Below are 7,704 nucleotides of genomic sequence, written 5' to 3' on the forward strand. Positions count from 1 at the left end.
GGAATCTTCCCACTAGCCATGATTGGCTGAGATAATGAACGGGCCGGACAACCCGAGAATTGAGTTCGGATTGGTCTGCCATGTAGCATGCTTCTGTCTATAACATGAGCTGGTCAGTATGTATAGGTAATCCTTTCCAATGCAACTTTTTTAAAGATTTCACCGAGTAGAACTGCAAAAGAGTTGTAGAACTGCAAAAGTGTTATCTCCACTTTCTGGAGGACTGAGTTTTTTTTTAAATCATTGGAATGCCCTGTGGAATTAGAGTATGTGAGGTTCTGTGTTATACACTATAGCCCTTACCATATCATGTGATGGAATATTATTTGCTGTTGGCTTGTGTGGATGCATGTTGTATACAACATAGCTGACTTGAGACACTTAACAGTTTCAGGGCCATGGGCCTTTCTCATGATGGAAAAATACAGAATAACATGAAGGCAGGAACTGTGCAATGAGTTGGGTGGGGGGGGGCACATTCAGAGTGTAGTGTTTGCGAGAACAAACGGTCTTTTGTTAGATAACAGGTGCCTGATAACTGTATATTCTACACAACGACTGACCGCTGGAGCGCCCGGGGGCTGGTACCAGCTCGTGCGCCAACAATCAATGATAGGCTGGGTGAATCTAAACCACGCCCAGTCTATACTCTGTGATAGGCCGGCTCGGAAGCAGGAACTACCTCTGTCAGAGTATATTATAATACCTTTGTCAGGAACAAGTCAGTTCTCAGTTTGCCTTGCGAGGTGGGACAGAGAGCCCGTATATACAAATTGCATTTACCACTTATTGCTTAGCTAATAAAAAATACATAGTATACAACCGGTGACTCAATATCATATTTATCCTGATACCAGATTTGAATTGACGCAACCCTAACAAGTATGACCACTATGGAAATTGAATAAATTCTGGTGTTTGATTGAAAATATGCAGAGGGAGTCAAAGAACACACAAGGCTATTGTATAAAACACAAGTCTCAGGACATCGATATAACCTTAAAGGCCACTCAGCAAGGAAGAAGCCACTGCTCCAAAACCGCCATAAAAAAGCCAGACTACGGTTTTCAACTGCACATAGACCAAGATCATACTTTTTGGAGAAATGTCTTCTGGTCTGATGAAACAAATTGAACTATTTGGCCATAATGACCATTGTTTGGATAAAAAAGGGGGGATCCTTGCAACCTGAAGAACACCATCCCAAACATGAAGCACGAGGGTGGCAGCATCATATTGTGGGGATGCTTTACTACAGGAGGGACTGGTGCACTTCACAAAATAGATGGCATCATGAGGTAAGAAAATTGTTTTCTAATGTAATCATAGAAAGTTTGCATGCTCAAGATAGCATGCAAATGTCACAGGTCTGTGGAGATCTTCACAATTGCTATAATAATCTGTGCAGAATCCCGAACAGCATTGCTCACTTGGGACTATGTACTTTTACATTTACATTTTACATTTAAGTCATTTAGCAGACGCTCTTAATATCTCAACTGCAATCCAGGTCATTTGGTTGTACTATTATATAGATTAAGGAAGCACAGTGATAAAATGTAAGTTGTATAATTACAAAATATCTGACATTTTATTCCCATTTGAACTTTTAAAGCACAATGGTTGAAAGTGCAGTGATGACACATTTTAGATGACAAACCAAAAATCAGACCGTTTTTCCATTGGAATTTGGTTGTGCTTTTATATGGTTGAAAGCATAGTGAAACTCATTGATCAACGTCTCCACCAAATATTACCCACATTACCATGTTGAAATTACCTGGTGTGCCCAGTGGGCTAAGAGAATAAACTTCAAATCACTATATAGTTGCCCAATTAGCTTACACTCTTTCCTTAAACATATTCCCTTTAATGTAGAAATTGTGATTGAAGCAACATATCAGCACTTTTGAATATAACTTAAAGCAAATCTAATTTTTAATTTTTTGAACGAGTGCATCGGTATATAATGTTGTATTGAGTCATCATAAAGTCTCATTGTTTGTCTCCATAGTTGGGATGTTAGTCACTGTCTGTATGGTTGTTTATCATCTCTTGCAAAACTAGACTATCTGCAAACTACAATTTAAAAACAAACAAATAAACACAAATGCCTAAACAACAAATGAAAAGGGAGACCTAGACATAGTCATGGTCCGATTCCCTAGCATTCTGCACAATAGGTTTAGCATATTGTCAGGTTGGTACCACAGGGAGGCTTGTGAGGGGAGGACGGCCCATAATAATGGCCAGAATGGAGCAAATAGAATGGCATCAAACACCTGGAAAGCATCCACTTATTCCGCTCCAGTCATTACCTAGAGTGTGTTGTCCCGAATGATGGTGTCACCAAACTCCTGTGGTTGATACATGACAAAGGAACTGGCAAGTTTAGTCTTAACTTGCACCTACACAACAAGCCTGTAAACAACAGCCTGAACAAACCTATTTATCTAATGCTGTACTCTCTTTATATGGTCAACAACTTGGTAGGTTATTTTAAATATGTTATAGCTAGAGTGAGTTGTGTGGGGGAGATAAGGCGAGTCGGGAGCTACAAAAGAGCCTTTTGCAATGCCCACTAACCAGCTGTATACTCCCACACAACTCATTAAGTGCTATGTCATAGAAATCAATAGCTATTTCCATGGTAAAATGTTATGGGGTGCATTTGTTCCATTGGTTTTGTTGGTAAACAATTCTGATAGGCCTACATTATGCCCAAATAGCCACAGTAGCCTGCTTGGCCACTGACTAAAACTGTAACTGAAGCAGGCACAGCCAGTGTTCATGGTAAACGTGTGCCAGAATGCTTAAAATGTTCAAGTTTCCACTCGCAATACATTTCTGTCATTGGTAAATTTCTTATGACTATCACCTTGTCAGACTAGTCCACTTTGCCACATCTCGTGGCCTAAATGGTTTCAGAATGTTGTACTTTGACCTTTCAGGTGCGCTTAAGCCTCACACCTGACATGCTTTGTTCTCATCTTTGGCACAGCGAGATATCGACACATGGAGGAGGTACCTCAAGCCACACCACACCTCCTGACAATCTAGGAAGAGTTTATTCAACTTGTCTGTTTAGCATGTTATTATAATTATAATGATGTCCACAACCTTTTAAGTGGTACTTTGGTTGAGCCAGTAGCTCTGTTGATTGTAATAGTGTGGAAAGTAAGGGATTGATTGTTTTCAAACAAAGATACTTCTGCAAGGTCAGAGAGGAGTAGAAGACACTCAGCCAACCACCTTGACGAGGTGCAACTGACCACCTTGGATTAATCTTACTATGGTTTTTGCATTTGTTTAATCATTTGCAGTTATGTTTGCCCTGTATTTTTTTGTTTTATATTTACTCTGTATTTGCCTCCAGGTGGAGCCAATGACCACAGGTTCTGACGTCACTGTTTTATCTGTGGCTGAATAGTAACACCTAGCCCGTGCTCCCCACGCCCCACCCATTTTCCCTTGACGAGAATGGGCGAGTTCATTTTCCACAGCCAGTGTGTACATTTTAGACCATTCAATTGAAACATTCACCCACGGAAACGCAAAACAAACCCGCCCAATGTTTTCTGTTCTTACTGTTAGGGTGGCCAGAAGGGTTATTTCTTCCCCCTTCGATATAGTTTGAGAATAAATTAAACCAAATGATCACTGTTTCCTATAACTGTATTGAACTAAATGATAAATAGAGAAGATCGACAGCACAATTCTCATGGAGTGTAGGAATGACGTCAGCAGCCGTTCTGAATACAGCACGAGTACAAACCTCTTGACCGGTGAGACTTTCTTTCCTTTTAAAAATATTTTAGGACTACGATTACGACAAATTCTATTACCCCGGCGTTCTAATTTAGTGCCTCGTTGAGTGCAGTTTTGAATGCTAAAATAATAATTAAGATGAATGTCAATTGTCTTACAGGATTCACATTTATAAATGGGCGTTTTCTATATTGGCTATACAGATTGCTAATAAAATTAAGATATTTAGTTACAGCATTTAGATTTTTTTCTTAATGTAGATGTTTTACTGTAACGGCACAATAGGTTTTAATGACTTAAGAACCTGTAAAAATGCTGGAATACCAATACACTAAAGTAAACTCCACATGAAAGGTGTATGGCAGGTAAACTACTGCCAGATGACTAGGTTGAAGCAGTTAATTTTCTTCTCTTTAAAATAGTCAATAATGCATTCCAACCGTCACCAGATGACATTGACAAAGAGCAGAGAAGCAAGTCTGTCAAGCAAAGGGGAGGATCACTTATCAGCTCTCCTAACATTTTGAAATAAAAATGTACAGTTGAAGTCAGTTTACATACTTTCAGGTTGGAGTCATTAAAATTCATTTTTCAACCACTCCGCAAATTTCTTGTGAACAAACTATAGTTTTGGCAAGTCTGTTAGGACACCTACTCTGTGCATGACAAGTAATTTTTCCAACAATTGCTTACAGGCAGATTATTTCACTGTATCACAATTCCAGTGGGTCAGAAGTTTACATACACTAAATTGACTGTCTTTAAACAGCTTGAAGAAATCCAGGAAATTGTCATGGCTTTAGAAGCTTCTGATAGACTAATTTACATAATTTCAGTCAATTGGAGGTGAACCTGTGGCTGTATTTCAAGGCCTACCTTCAAACTCAGTGCCTCTTTTTGATTGACATCATGGGGAAAATTTAAAATCAGCCAAGACCTCAGAAAAGACAATTGTAGACCTCCACAAGTCTGGTTCAGCCTTCGGAGCAATTTCCAAACGCCTGAAGGTACCACATTAATCTGTACAAACAATAGTATGCAAGTATAAACACCATGGGACCACGCAGTCGTCATACCACTCAGGAAGGAGACGCGTTCTGTCTCCTAGACATGAATGTACTTTGGTGCAAATCAATCCCAGAACAACAGCAAAGGACCTTGTGAAGATGCTGGCGGAAACGGGTACAAAAGTATTTATATCCACAGTAAAACCTTTCTGGTAGCCTTCCACAAGCTTCCCACAATAAGTTGGGTGAATTTTGGCCCATTCCTCCTGACAGAGCTGGTGTAACTGAGTCCGGTTTGTATGCCTCCTTGCTCGCACAAGCTTTTTCAGTTCTGCCCACACTTTCTATGGGAATGAGGTCAGGGTTTTGTGATGACCACTCCAATACCTTGACTTTGTTGTCCTTAAGCCATTTTGCCACAACTTTGGAAGTATGCTTGGGGTCATTGTCCAGTTGGAAGACCCATTTGCAACCAAGCTTTAACTTCCTGACTGATGTCTTAATGTTGCTTTAATATATCCACATAATTTTCCTTCCCTCATGATGCCATCTATTTTGTGAAGTGCACCAATCCCTCCTGCAGCAAAGCACCCCCACAACATGATGTTGCATTCCCCATGCTTCACAGTTGGGATGGTGATCTTCGGCTTGCAAGCCTCCCCTTGTTCCTCCAAACATAGAAATGGTCATTATGGCCAAACAGTTCTATTTGTTTCATCAGACTAGAAGACATTTTTTCAAAAAGTACAATCTTTGTCTCCATGTGCAGTTGCAAACTGTAGTCTGGCTTTTTTATGGTGGTCTTGGAGCAGTGGCTTCTTCCTTGCTGAGCGGCCTTTCAGGTTATGTCGATATAGGACTCTTTTTACTGTGGATACAGATACTCTTGTACCTGTTTCCTCCTGCATCTTCACATGGTCCTTTGCTGTTGTTCTGTGATTGATTTGCACTTTTGGTACCCAAAGTACGTTCATCTCTAGGAGACAACATGTCAGGTAGTCCTTGAAATACATCCACAGGTAAACCTCCAGTAATTGACTCAAATTATGTCAATTAGCCTTTCAGGAGCTTCTAAAACCATGACATTTTCTGGAATTTTCCAAGCTGTGCAAATGCACAGTCAACTTAGTGTATAAACTTCTGACCCACTGGAATTGTGATACAATGAAATAATCTATAAACAATTGTTGGAAAAATTACTTGTCATGCACAAAGTAGATTTCCTAATCGACTTGCTAAAACTATAGTTTATTAACAAGAAATTTGTGGAGTGGTTGAAAAACAATACGTTTTAATGACCTAAATGTATGTGAACTTCTGACTTCAACTGTAGTTGCAACAGGAACTGCAGATAGCAAATGTTAATGATTAACTAATTACATAGAAATGGATTCCTGATGTGGCAAGGTATGTACTGAAAGAGCGAGACATGTGCATGTTTCCTATTAGAAATACAAGACATCTGATTCGTGGACTGAAACACTTTCAGCCTTAATAGCTCTTTGTTTACATGCTCATTATTGGTATTATGAAAAAGTTGTTTTTACGGGTACAGGATGAGAGCTAACTACTATGACTTTCTCCCATTGTTACAATCCTTCAAGTTCCTAATGATAGATGTTCTCTCTTTACAGGAGCAAAAATGCTGTCCAGCATTTACCTAACTGGAGTTCTACGTGTCATTCTGGTATCAATTATCAGTTTAGGAGGATTTGTGGTGCTGTTTTTAATGTATTATAGCTCAGCACCATCTCTGTTCTGCCCTCCCCTGCCTGCTTTCCCACCGCAGTACTCCGAGAGACCCCAAGGACAGCACAACAGTTCCTTGGCTAAGACCCTACCAGACAAGCCCATTATGCTGTTGTGGTTCTGGCCTGAACACTACAGGTTTGACTTAAGCGATTGCGCCACTCTTTCAACATTGATAGCTGTCTCCTGACTGATGACAGGTCTATATACAACAAGGCAGACGGGGTGCTCATCTTTCACAAATCCATCAAGCAAGATTTATCCAACTTGCCTCGATCACCCAGGCCACCATTCCAGAAGTGGATCTGGTTCCATGTTGAATCACCTACAAACACAAACAGGCTATCTGGTCTAGAGAACCTTTTCAATTTGACCTTGAGTTACAGGCAGGATGCAGACATCCCTATTCGTTGGCGCTTGACCGCAAGAAAAGGCCAGGGGGAGGATTTTGTGCTGCCCAAGAAAGATAAATTAGTTTGCTGGATTGTGAGTAACAATAACCCTGCCACTGGATCCGGTCAAAGGTATAACTATTACAGAGAACTTGTCAAACACGTTAAGGTGGAAGTCTTTGGCAAGGCCTTTGGCCGTTTCTTGAACTATGAGGACTACTACGATACCATCTCCAGCTGTAAGTTTTACCTTTCCTTTGAGAACTCAGTCCACAGAGACTACATCACTGAGAAGCTAAACGGACCACTTGCAGCTGGAACTGTACCAGTAGTATTGGGCCCACCTAGACAAAACTATGAGGACTTTATCCCAGGAGATTCCTTCATCCATATTAATGACTTTCCAGATGTGAAAGCCCTGGCAGAATTCCTACTGAAGTTAGACAAGGATGATGAGGCATATCTGCACTACTTTCAGTGGCGTGAACACTTTTCTGCTCAACGCCATCTAATTCAACAGTATCAAGAGTTCACCCATGCTATTTGTTATGCCTGTGACCATGTGGGAACACATAAGGAGTACAGAGTTGTTCACAATCTTTACAAATGGTATTTTGGTTAATAAGGAACTTTACAATGAGCTCTACAAATATTGGTGTTTTGAGCCCCACATTTTCAGCACCCCCAAAAGATATGGGCTTCCCTGTTTTTTTTTTGGCCATTAATACGTGTCTCATGTCAGTTTGCAAACAATGTCAAAAATATATTGACTTAATAAAGTTGCATAA

The 7,704-nt window shown here is 40.3% G+C and overlaps 1 pseudogene; it reads left to right on the forward strand.

Moving 5' to 3' along the window:
* Window positions 1–3,507: 3,507 nt before the first annotated feature.
* Window positions 3,508–7,704, forward strand: LOC124003476 (annotated as a pseudogene).

This window comes from Oncorhynchus gorbuscha, linkage group LG18, assembly GCF_021184085.1.
Source record: "Oncorhynchus gorbuscha isolate QuinsamMale2020 ecotype Even-year linkage group LG18, OgorEven_v1.0, whole genome shotgun sequence".
Taxonomy (NCBI): Eukaryota; Metazoa; Chordata; class Actinopteri; order Salmoniformes; family Salmonidae; genus Oncorhynchus; species Oncorhynchus gorbuscha.